The 11,461-nt window shown below is 43.2% G+C and overlaps 1 pseudogene; it reads right to left on the bottom strand.

Moving 5' to 3' along the window:
- Positions 1–654: 654 nt before the first annotated feature.
- On the bottom strand, positions 655–8,791 carry LOC100942575 (annotated as a pseudogene).
- Between the last annotated feature and the right edge of the window lie 2,670 nt (positions 8,792–11,461).

Here is an 11,461-nt window from a genome sequence, read left to right as displayed (position 1 = left end):
TAAGATTAGCCCATATCACAAAATCCCAAAACCAGAGATGTTGGCGTGGATGTGGAGAAAAGGGAACACTTCTACACTGCTGGTGGGAATGCAAATTAATATGTTCCTTTTGGAAAGACATCTGGAGACCACTTAGAGAACTAAAAATAGACCTGCCATTTGATCCTGCAATTCCTTTATTAGGTATATATCCAGAAAACCAAAAATCACATTACAACAAAGATATTTGTATCAGAATGTTTATTGCAGCCCAATTCATAACTGCCAGGTCATGGAAGAAGCTCAAATGCCCATCGACCCATGAATGGATCAATAAATTGTGGTACATGTACACTGTGGAATACTATGCAGCCCTAAAGAAAGATGGAGACTTTACTTCCTTCATGTTTATATGGATGGAATTAGAAAATGTTCTTCTCAGTAAAGTATCTCAAGAATGGAAAAAAAAGTATCCAATGTACACAGCCCTATTTTGAAGGAGGGTGATTTGTGGGGTCGCCTCTCTGGTTCATCTTACAAGGGTACAAGTGAATCTTTCTGAAAGCAGAGTATGAATGTCTTAACTCAATAACTAAGAAAATGACATGACGGCTATGTTAACCAGTTTGATGAGAGTATTTAAAATTGTGTATGAAAACACCACACTGTACCCTGTGATTGCATTAATGTACACAGCTATGATTTAATTAAAAATGGCATTATTAATAACATAAGAAAAAAATTGTGCAAACAGAACTCCTACCAGGTAAGTGTGCCTGTTAATCAACTCCTAGGGTTGATCTTTAGCTGTTCTAGACACTGTAGGATTAAGTGTTTTCCTGGTATTTTCAGTTGTGCTGCCTCCTCTGTCTCCCACCTGACCAACACACCCAAACTTTTTTCTGGGAAAGAGGAATAAACCAGATCCAGATCAGACAGGAGCCATAAGGGCATTTGCCAGTATAATCAAGTTTCTTGTGAGAGAGGCATTAGCCATCCGCAGGACACAAATCTCCTTGAAAGACGCACCATACACACACACAACCAAATTCCCGGAGCACTGTCAGGTCTGGAACAGAGTTTGTAGCCAATCTTCTGAGAGAGACCTAAGACCAAATTAGAAGAAAATACAACAGTTATTTGATGACTGAATTTTTTCTTGAATACTCATCAATGCCAGCCTTCTCATTTTACAGATGAATAATAGAGCCTCAAAGCAATTTTTACAATGGCTTAATGGTAGGGCTGGGCTTAGAACCCAGAGACATAGCCCTAGGTTCTCTCAGTTACATTATGTTGAGACTTTCCCCCCCCAGGTTGTTAAATTCTAGTCTCTAGAAATTTGAATTAAATTTTGGTCATATACTGATACTATTTTAGGAGAGCTAGAAACACTTCAATTTCTATAGTTGTTTTTCTTACAGAGCACATTTTTGGGGTTCTAATAGTGACTAGGAATGTTATGTCTACCACTGAAAAAAGAGGCCTGGTTTCCATTGATTGCATCACATTGCAGCTAAATGGAACCTTCATGAAATCCTTAAATACACCTGGTGATTTTAACCCTAGAATAGTCTTTATTGCATACTCAATTATTCTTGCTACTTTCCCCCCATCCTTGCCCATGACTTATGCAATTAGATGTTTCTAAATTTTAACTTTCTGGTCAGTAATTCTATCTTTAAAAGATACTTTCAAAGACACTGATGGTCACATGATATACTTCCAAAAGTCCAATCTATAAAGAAAAATTCCATGATAAAAGGTGTTATGAGATACTTGGTAGAAAGTTATATGATATTAAAAATTATAGTAAGTAGGCTGGGGACCATGGCTCATGCCTGTAATCCTAGCACTCTGGGAGACCGAGATGGGTAGATTGCCTGAGCTCATGGGTTTGAGACTAGCCTAAGTCAGAGTGAGACCTCCCCTCTCTAAAAAAGAGCTAGGTGTTGTGGCGGGCTCCTGTAGTCTGAGCTATTCCAGAGGCTAAGGCAAGAGAATTGCTTAAAACCAAGAGTTTGAGGTTGCTGCGAGCTATGATGCCTTGGCACTCTACTGAGGGTGACAAAGTAAGACTCTGTCTCAAAAAAAGAAAATTATAGTAAGTAATAGAGGATCTTGTTCCTAAGCCTGGTAGGCAGTCAGAAGGAGGTCAGTGTGGTAGATTATGATAAGAGTCCATTTCCTGGGATTCAAAATGAAAAATAATATTTTATGATTACTGAAAGATTTCAAGTATGTAAATCATTGATAGATGTTTGAAACTGTTGCAAAGGAATCTGCGTTAGAGACCGCTGACTTAGCGGACAAGATAGGAAAGGAAATAAAGCAAAGTAGACTAGAGCCAGGAGTTGCGAGGAGCCAAGGGAATAAGCTTAGACACTCGAGCTGTGTGATGACATATTAGACTCCATTAGGAAACACCTGTACTGAAAGGCAGATGGGAGAGACTGAGGCCATTCCCAGACCCCTTAGGAGTATCCGCTGGTAGCCCTGGCACTGGGAACTTAAAAAGTGGCACATGGATTTTGTGCAGAGAATTTCAACTTTTATTAATAGACGAGGCTGCTTTAAATGATATGAAGTAGCAACCAACAGGCAAGTATTCAGTGCTTCTAAGTTTGGATCCAAGTTCAGCAAGCCATCCTGCTTAGTACTGCCTTCTGCAGCGGGACTCAGGGTGAGTATTCGGGAGTCGGAGCTGTCACTGCCTGGTAGAAATGGTCTGCTTTCTGATCACCGGCTGCAGGGCCCCTGGGGAAGGCTGGGGCTTTCATCTTGCTGCCTGTGTCTCCTCTCAGCAGGTAACACAGTCCTCTGAGGGACTGGTGATCATTGTCCCAGGTGGTTATTGCTCAGAAACCCAGAGTGTTGTCAGATGCATCAACCTAACCAAGAGATCCTCCAGAGACTATTTTGGAACCAAAACGTACAATTTGGCTGCCCAAGTCGGGGCCCAACTAGTGCGAATTTAGAGAGATTGTTTCTTGATTCTTGCAAGACATTTTCCCCCAGGATTTAGGGGCATGGCAGTAGGGGGTGCGGGGCTGGCATGGGGCTGGAAGGAGGAAGGGCCCCTGCTGACTAAAGGAAAGCACCAGGCTCCTAAAAGGGAAGAGCATTTTTGTTTGTTGATAAGTTAACTATCTGCCACAGGTGACCTTCTGTGCTTTCATGCTTTGCTTTCTGTCCCCTGGTGTTGGTGCCCTGCCAGTCCTTGACATCCCTGTCTTCTAATAGGTCATCATTCCCCGGTGTTATAGACTTTGATCTGATCTACCTCACTCTGCCAGCCTGGGGGTTGGGGGCCTCTGGCCTCAACACCAGGGCTTTCGTGGTCAGCCCCTATTAGGCTGTTTCCGTGTTACTGGGGGCTCCTGCCCCGCTGGGTCCAGGCTGATCAGTCCTGAGGGAGGCAGCAGGGGTCTTGGTGCTCGTCCTCTGGCAGCTTTGCTTTTGTTTCCTTCTCATCGCGTAGGGTGCAGTCCTGGCTTCTGGTGTAAAACCAAGGGGAAGCACTTCCCCACACTGTCCTCCAGAAATATTTTACCCATTTACAGTCATATCCATAAATGACCAGAGTCCCACTTCTTCCTCATATTCCGTGGGCAACATAGGAAACGGGATATCACCTATAACCCTTTATGGTTGCAAATTTAATAGAAAGAGAGAAGAATGGTATCTTCTTGGAATCTTTTTCTAAAATGTAAAAATTTTCCCCACATTTACTGGTCATTTGCATTCGTTCCATATTCCGAAGTCATTCAGGTCTTTTAGAAGTGTCTCATACACAGGCTTAAAAATACTTAACATTGTGCTGGGTCCTCCTGGGAAATTAAAAAATTATCAGATGCAAAACATTTTGTGTGAAGAAGAGTGTATAATAGTGTTATAATGGCAAGTATTTAAAATAATCTCAGTACTCAACAATTGAGGGCAAATTTTGGTTAATGATAATTAGATCATAAATCAGCCAACCAAAGATTCCTTTTCACATAGCATTTCAAGGTCCTGAAGAAAATGGTTGCTCCTATAATATGAGATGAAAGAGGAAATATGTAAGAATATTACAGTACTTGTTTTAAAATGCTGTGTAAATTTACAAAAAGACTAGAAGGAAATGCGTATAATCTTGTTATTGTGTTAGGCAGGAGGTATGGCACTGGATAATTTTTATTTTCTTTGAATTTGTCTATCTTCATATTTTCTGCATGAATATAATAAGCAAATAGGAAAGTTGTTATAAAAATAAAAATGGACATAGAAAGATCCAGTTCTTGAAAACACTATTTCTGGTAATGAAGCAAAATGGAAGATGCTTAATATTAAGATAAGTGTTATTTAAGGGAATTATATCTTTATTTTGCTTTAAAAAGAAAGGGAGAGAGAGGAAGAAAGAAAACAGGGTTATTGATTTTCATACAGCCAAAAAAACACCTGGGTTTGCAACAGCTTCCTGAGAAAAGGCAGGTGTTTAATACTAAAGTGGTCTAAAGGCTAAAATATTGAAAAGATTGAATATGCCCATTATGGTGTCAGATATTTTAAAAATGAATATTTTACTTCATGTATACTTTTTATTAGTTGACAAATTATTTTAATGAACTGGTGATTTTTTTTTTAATAAGAAAAGGGAGGGGTGCTTTTTTTTAACTTTTACAACACTGTTTTTAATTGTTAACTTTATAGGAATGCTTCTTGTTTTCTTAAGATTTCGATCACTGGGAGATCTTTTCTCCTTAACATTGCTTTTACTGTAATCTATTATAGGATGCTTTAGGATCAGGATGTAAGAACTTTTGTTTAAAGAATTTGTAAAGTCACTATGTTTGTGTTTATGAGATTGACTTCAAAATAATAAACTGCTAGTTATAAATAAAATAAACCTTAAAAAATAAAAATAAGGGGAAGCTTAGAAAATGTATTCATTGCATGCGGAAGAGTCACTCATCTTCAGAAGCAGCTTGTAAGAATTCAATCTGGCTTCTGTCCTTTCCTATTCATACTCTGAGATATTTCACTGACCTTTTTTTTTCTTTTACACACACCATTTATTGTTTCGTTTAATTAATCAAACATTTATTGCAAGCAACTGCTATAGGCTAGGCACTATTCTAGAAACTGAGGAATGTAGTGTTGGACAAGATATAATACCATTATCCAGGCCGGGTATGGTGGCTCATGCCCGTAATCCCAGCACTCTGGGAGGCCAAGGTGGGTGGATCGCCTGAGCTCACCAGTTCAAGACCAGCCTGAGCCAGTGCAAGACCTCATCTGTAAAAAGAGCCTGGAGTTGCTGCAGGTACCTGTAGTTCCAGCTACTGAGGCAAGAGAATCACTTGAGCTCAAGAGTTTGACGTTGTTGTGAGCTGTGATGCCATGGCACTCCACCAAGGGTGAAAAAGTAAGACTCTGTCTCAAGAAAAAGAAAAAAAATACCATTGTCCCAGGTGGTTTATTGCGCAGAAACACAGATCCTGTGTTTCGGAATTCACAGTCTAGAATAGTGCTGTCCAAAAGGCCATGCTGTGATGGTAAAACGTTTCGTATCTACACCTTCCACTTCCATGTGGCTGTTGAGCAGTTACATTGCAGTCAGTGTGCTTGAGAAAATAAATTTCAAATTTCATTTACGTTTAATTAATTGAATTTGATTAGCTACATGCTGCTCGTGGAAACTGTTTTTGGCTAGAAGTTTATCTGTCTCAAAAAGATAAAGAAGCAGATTTTTACAATAGCGTATGTAATGAGATGGTTGGTTGGACTAGTAAACAGATTCAGCTGGCAAGGAAATAATGCGCCCCTCCTCCACTCAGCCAGCTTGTTAGTTACATAGATAGTGAACGCAAGAGAAGCCGAAAGGGTCAGCTCTCTGGATCCTTGTGCCACACACCAAAAGGATGGCACTAAAACAGAAAGGCAAGATGACTTCAGTGCTGGTTGTGGGGCACTCTGTTGCTAAAATATGGCTTATTGTATCACAACACTGGAGTGGGCTGTTAGTTAAATTGACAGAGGAGGCAGGGCAGCTTGAGAACGTTACACAATCCTCCCCAGGTGTAACTGTTTTAAGGTGATGGCAAACCTATCCCTTTCTTTGGTCCGTCTTGCTGGTCCCTACCCATGCAAATCTGGACAGGTGAGATTCTTTTGGATGTATGGGAACACACTGAGGTCTCTAATCAACTCTAAGAGAGTACAGACCCCTGTTGAACAAGATGTAAACACCTGTTCTGTGTAAGTTCCTCCTGTCAGATAAAAATCAGACACATTCATGACATTTTTAGCCAAGTCAGTCCAAACATTTTGCCTGTTGGAAGGGTACTATGTCTAAATTCCTAGAGTCAATAAGGTTATAAAGAGGAAGAGGGAACATCTTGAGGCCATTTTTTAAATCTAGATCTTTGTATCAACATCCGGTTTTGTTGTTCAGATGGGGAGCCCAGTTATATTAGGTTTTGTTATTTCTGCCAACAGATGAGCTTGACTTGTGTGTGATGAGTCCACATCTAAGGTCCAGCCTGTTTATTTTTTGTTTGTTTGTTTGGAGACAGAGTCTCACTATGTTGCCCTCAGTAGAGTGCTGTGGCATCGCAACTCACAGCAACCTCAAACTCTTGGGCTTAAGTGATTGATTCTCTTGCCTCAGCCTCCCAAGTAGTTGGGACTATAGCACTTGCCACAACACCTGATCATTTTTTTTGTTGTAGTTGCCATTGTTGTTTAGCAGGCCTGGCCCGAACCTGCCAGCCCTGGTGTATGTGGCTGGGGCCCTAACCATTGAACTGCGGGCACCCAGCCAGGGCTAGCCAGTTTTACCTGTGTGGGAAAGGTGAAAAGTAAGGTCTCTGACTCTGCTATGAATGGGTGGAGGATATGTTTGTTCCTCCCACCTGTCCTTTAGTAGCCCACTCTTGGGGTTTAACATCTGTTTTGATAAGGGAAGGCATCAAATAGAGTCCTGTCTGTTGTTTAGGTCAGTATATCTTTTCTTTCCTTTTTTTCTTTTTTTGACAATCAGAGCAAGCTTTAATGCCTCATACTTCCCCCAGGCCCCAACTGCCACAGCACTGAGACACAGCACCGGTCACTGACACTGCCTCCTGACCGCAGGATGCAACACAATTCAGCACTTCACTGCTCTGACTGCATCCCTCCCCCTCAAAACAAGTAAATAAACATCATACCAAATATAAGTCTACTCCAAATAAACATCAGCATTCGCCTGGAGACTGCCCTGCGACATCACTACCCTAAGCAGGAGGTTTCATTCCTCTTCCTACCTGTTTATAGTCTCCTCATTCTGAGAGCTGTGGGAGCAGGATGAACATTGGTGCATTATATTCCTCTTCTTGAGGTAGTGCAGAGCTGAAACACAGCAAATTTACCCTAGGTAGACTGCCTATTTTTCCATGCTCTCATTGTGGGGTAGTTATCATAAAAGGGCCCCAAGCAAAATCCTTGTCCTTCATAATCTTTCCTCCTTTTCTTCTTTCTTTTCTTTCTTTCCTTTCTTCCTTCCTTCTCTTTCCTCCCTCTATCCCTCCCTCCCTTCCTTCTTTCTTTTTTTTTTTTTTGAGACAGAGTTTCATTTTGTCACCCTCTATAGAGTGCTGTAGCATCACAGCTCACAGCAACCTCAGACTCCGGGGCTCAAGTGACCCTCTTGCCTCAGACTCCTGAATAACTGGGACTACAGGCACCCACCACAGTGTCCAGCTATTGTTAGAGATAGGGTCTTGCTCTAGTTCAGGCTGGTCTCGAACTCGTGAGTTGAGGCAATCTGTCCTCAGCCTCCCAGAGTGCTAGGATTACAGACGTGAGCCATTGGACCCAGCCTAATTATTTTTTTTTTTTCCTTAGCTGAAACAAACTCACTTAACAAGGAAATGGAAAGTCATACAAAACTAAAAAAAGAAAAAAAGAAACAAAAACTTAACAAATACAATCTGTGACTATCACCACACAAACAGTGTAAACCTTGCTAAAGATGAAAACATTCACTTGGTTTATTTACTCGAGCCACAAGAATTTTAAAAAGTATTCCAGAAATTGAATACCTTATAAAAATAGTGGAAAATTTTTAGGTGGGAGCATAAAACTAAAATCAACTCATCCTCTGGCAAAGAGCTCTTCCAAAATGCCACCCATGTACACAAGTATGTGACAAACTGTTCAAGGCTGCCTGTACTCTGGCTCACCCTGAGGCTGTGGCAGGTGCCCTGTCCTTCAGGTCAGCTTCCGAGGTCCAGGGAGAGTGGCCAATGGCTGTTCCGGGTGGGCCAAGGAGCCCTGAGGGGTGTGGGCCGGCTTTCTGTGCTGTACACAACACCTGCTATCCTCCAGCACCTGCTGCCAATGCCGCAGCTTGGCCAAGTGCCTGTGGACCAGCGTCTCTTTCCATTGTAATTCATTCCTCAGCTTGGAGACTTCTTTGATAACTTGTTCTGGTTTCTGGACAGATAACTGCAATCTTTTTTGTAGAAAAAATATCATTCTGTCTGTTTTGTAATACCCAGAAATTTCTGGATACACTAATCATACCAGTTCGAATTTCTTCCTGATCAATGCCATTAATATAGTCCTGACTCGCCAGAGAAGCAAAACAAGCCTCGAAAGGTGACTCCAACTTGTCCACCGCATCCACCAAACTTCTGTTAGAAGGTCTTGGAGTGCCTGGTGTTGCCTCATGACTTGAAGCCTGGCCTGGGAGTCTATTGCCTCGTGATGCAAAGCCCGGCCTTGGAGTCCCAGCAGGGCTGGTGGGTGGTGGAATGGTGTATCTTTTCTTAAAGGCTGAGTGAGGCTTTCAGATATAATTAAGAAAGCATGAAAAAAAGCAGATTTTCCCAGTCACTGCTCAAAGGTTGAGAGACACATGAACTTAATGTCCTGCCAGATGCTCCTCCCAGTTATGCAATGGGGAGATAAGAGGCCAGGGTTGGAGATGAGAACAGATGAAGTGGCAGCTGCCCATATCAGGCAGGATAGTCACCTCCCTGTCTACCACTGATACGCATACCTGGGGCTCCCGGGGGGGATGTCGTGTGCAGAGCAGTGAGGGCAGCCCCAAGCCCCATCAGTCCCACGTTTGTACCATCTGTATGGAGGTATCTGACTCAGTTGACTTAGGTCCCCTGGGGCAATCTGCCTTCCAAAGGTCTCCCCCACAAAAGGGATAGGGACGGGGGTTGGGGTTTGGGGTGGGGCTTGCCAGCTGGCTTGAACCATTCTGGGAAATCCTTCTTGTAGTGGTCCTGCCAGCCGCACTGATAACATCCGTTGGGGTTATCATTCTTTGGGGTTTTGGGGTCACAACTGCCAAAGGCACTTGTCTGGAGGATCATAACCAGGGCTGTCGCCCTTCTGTTGTCTCTCTGTTACATCTCCTCCAGCTCCTCTTGGTCACAATTATAAAAAGACCAACGTAGTCATTTTCAGGAGATCTAAATTTTGATCAGGGCTGAGAGCCAATATTTATAGTTTTCTCCAGATGCCTGGGGCTGACTGGATAATGAATTTGTTTTTTAAAATAAGCTGGCCCTCAGAAGTATCAGGTGATAGGGTAGTAAGCTTTCTCTGGCCTCCCTAAGTCTCTCTAGGAAAGCTGAGGGGTTTTCTTCTTTTTCCTGAGCAATGGGGGATAATTTAGGGTCATTCATGGCTTTTTCTGGGACCACGCAGCTCCTCTACCACACTAATTGGGAAACGTTTCCCCGTTCCTGAGTCCCACCTAGGCTCCTGGGATAGAACGACCTGAATCCTGTTGGGATTGAATTCCTCTCCTCTGGAGTTGTATATCCCCAAATATTGGTTAAATACCAGTCATTTCCACAAGCTCTGGCAGGCTCAAGCACAGCTCATCTCTCAGAACTTGTTACGGTCTGATCTAGCAGCAGCACACCATCTCTCCAGGAGAAATCAAAACTTCCCTAAGTCCATTTTGATTTGTTTCAAATCTGAGAAAGGAACATGCCCCATGTAGGGGCAGAAACCCCTGACCTACCTACTTCCTGCAGGGGGCACCCTGCTGGGTACAGACTGGGAGGGGTATTCAGAAATGGGCCTGATCCTTCATCCTTTTCAATGGGGTCACTGTGATCCAGGGAATGGTGCCAGGTAGAGCAAGCAAGTTGAGCCTGACTCTTGATGTCTCTGTGAGGGCTCTTGACCAGCAATTAACACCAAAAGCGTGTGGTCAAGGTGACAAGATTTACGCAGTAGAGGGTTTTCACACACAGTAAAAAAAAAGACTTGGACATAAGACACCTCAGACCACTCCCCTTCTCTCCCAGAGAACAGGCCGGACTGTGGAAGGGTCTTATAATTTAGGCTGCCCTCTGGTGTCCATTGTTCACCACCTAACACATTATACTCTGGCCAGGCCTCTGTGGAGAAGAAAATGAGGTGCTTCCTCTTCAGAGTTTGAGGGTCAAACTGGTTCCAATTCTTCAAAGTACATCCCAGTGAGGTGCTATCCTTGAGAGCTGAGGAAGAATTCCTCATCTACAAGGGAAGACGCAGACCATCACATCTGTCATCTTCCCTCTTTCCCTTGTGCAGCCACAGGGGTGTCCCCCCACCAGTAGACTGGAGGAAGCCACTTGGTCTAGCCATGGGGGCCTTGCCCCACGGGCTGGAGGAGCCTACTGGGGTGCGTGACCACCCATGGTCAGATGCTTACCCAGATTGGTCATGCATACTGCCAGAGTGACCCCCACCCACGGAAACCTCTGCCCTCACTGTACCTGGCAGGAAGAGAAACCTATCCTGACCAGGGGGGCCTACTGACAGAACCATGGGCCCCCACAGTGGTAACCCTGGCCTGATCTTTACCTGCCATGATGTTGTTCTAAAGTTTTTTGGAACTGCCCCTGGGCCCTTAAAAGGATGGCCCTGAGAAGGCTTCTTAACCCTATCTCAACTAAAAAAGGGACCTGTGCTGGTTGAAGTCCCTTGCTGGACAGCTAGCATGACTCCTGGGGGGGAATGCTGAGCTGTTTGTTCCGACTGCCAGCATTGTTGTATTAATTTCTTCTATCTGGAAAAGCTATCACTTCTTGTTTTTGACTTTACTTTTGTTTATATGGGACCCTTTCCTCTCTTTTAAGGAGCTAAGTAAACTTTACCCCCAAATATGACTACTTAAAATAAAGAATATTTTGAATTAAAGGTCATTCACAATCAGAAACCATTGGAAGGGGCTGTCCCTATACCTGCATAAAACCAGACTGACTTGATCAGGGGATCAAAGGGGGCAACTTTCTTTCCACCCTGAATATTAGCAGACCTGGCCCGAATCTTTAAAACACCTGTCCCTGGGATTAATTTACAAGTCAATCTGTTCCCCTGCCTGTTCATCCTCCCTCGCAACCACTAGCTGCACCCATTCTCCACCTTCTCCCACTCTGGTCAAAAAGGCTTCTATAAAAGTATCTGACCATCTTGAGACGTTGGGGAATCATTCTTGTGGTTCCCC

Source organism: Otolemur garnettii, unplaced genomic scaffold (genome assembly GCF_000181295.1).
Source record: "Otolemur garnettii isolate 467f Iridium unplaced genomic scaffold, OtoGar3 scaffold00014, whole genome shotgun sequence".
NCBI classification, from domain to species: domain Eukaryota; kingdom Metazoa; phylum Chordata; class Mammalia; order Primates; family Galagidae; genus Otolemur; species Otolemur garnettii.
This window is presented reverse-complemented; position numbering and strand designations above follow the sequence as displayed.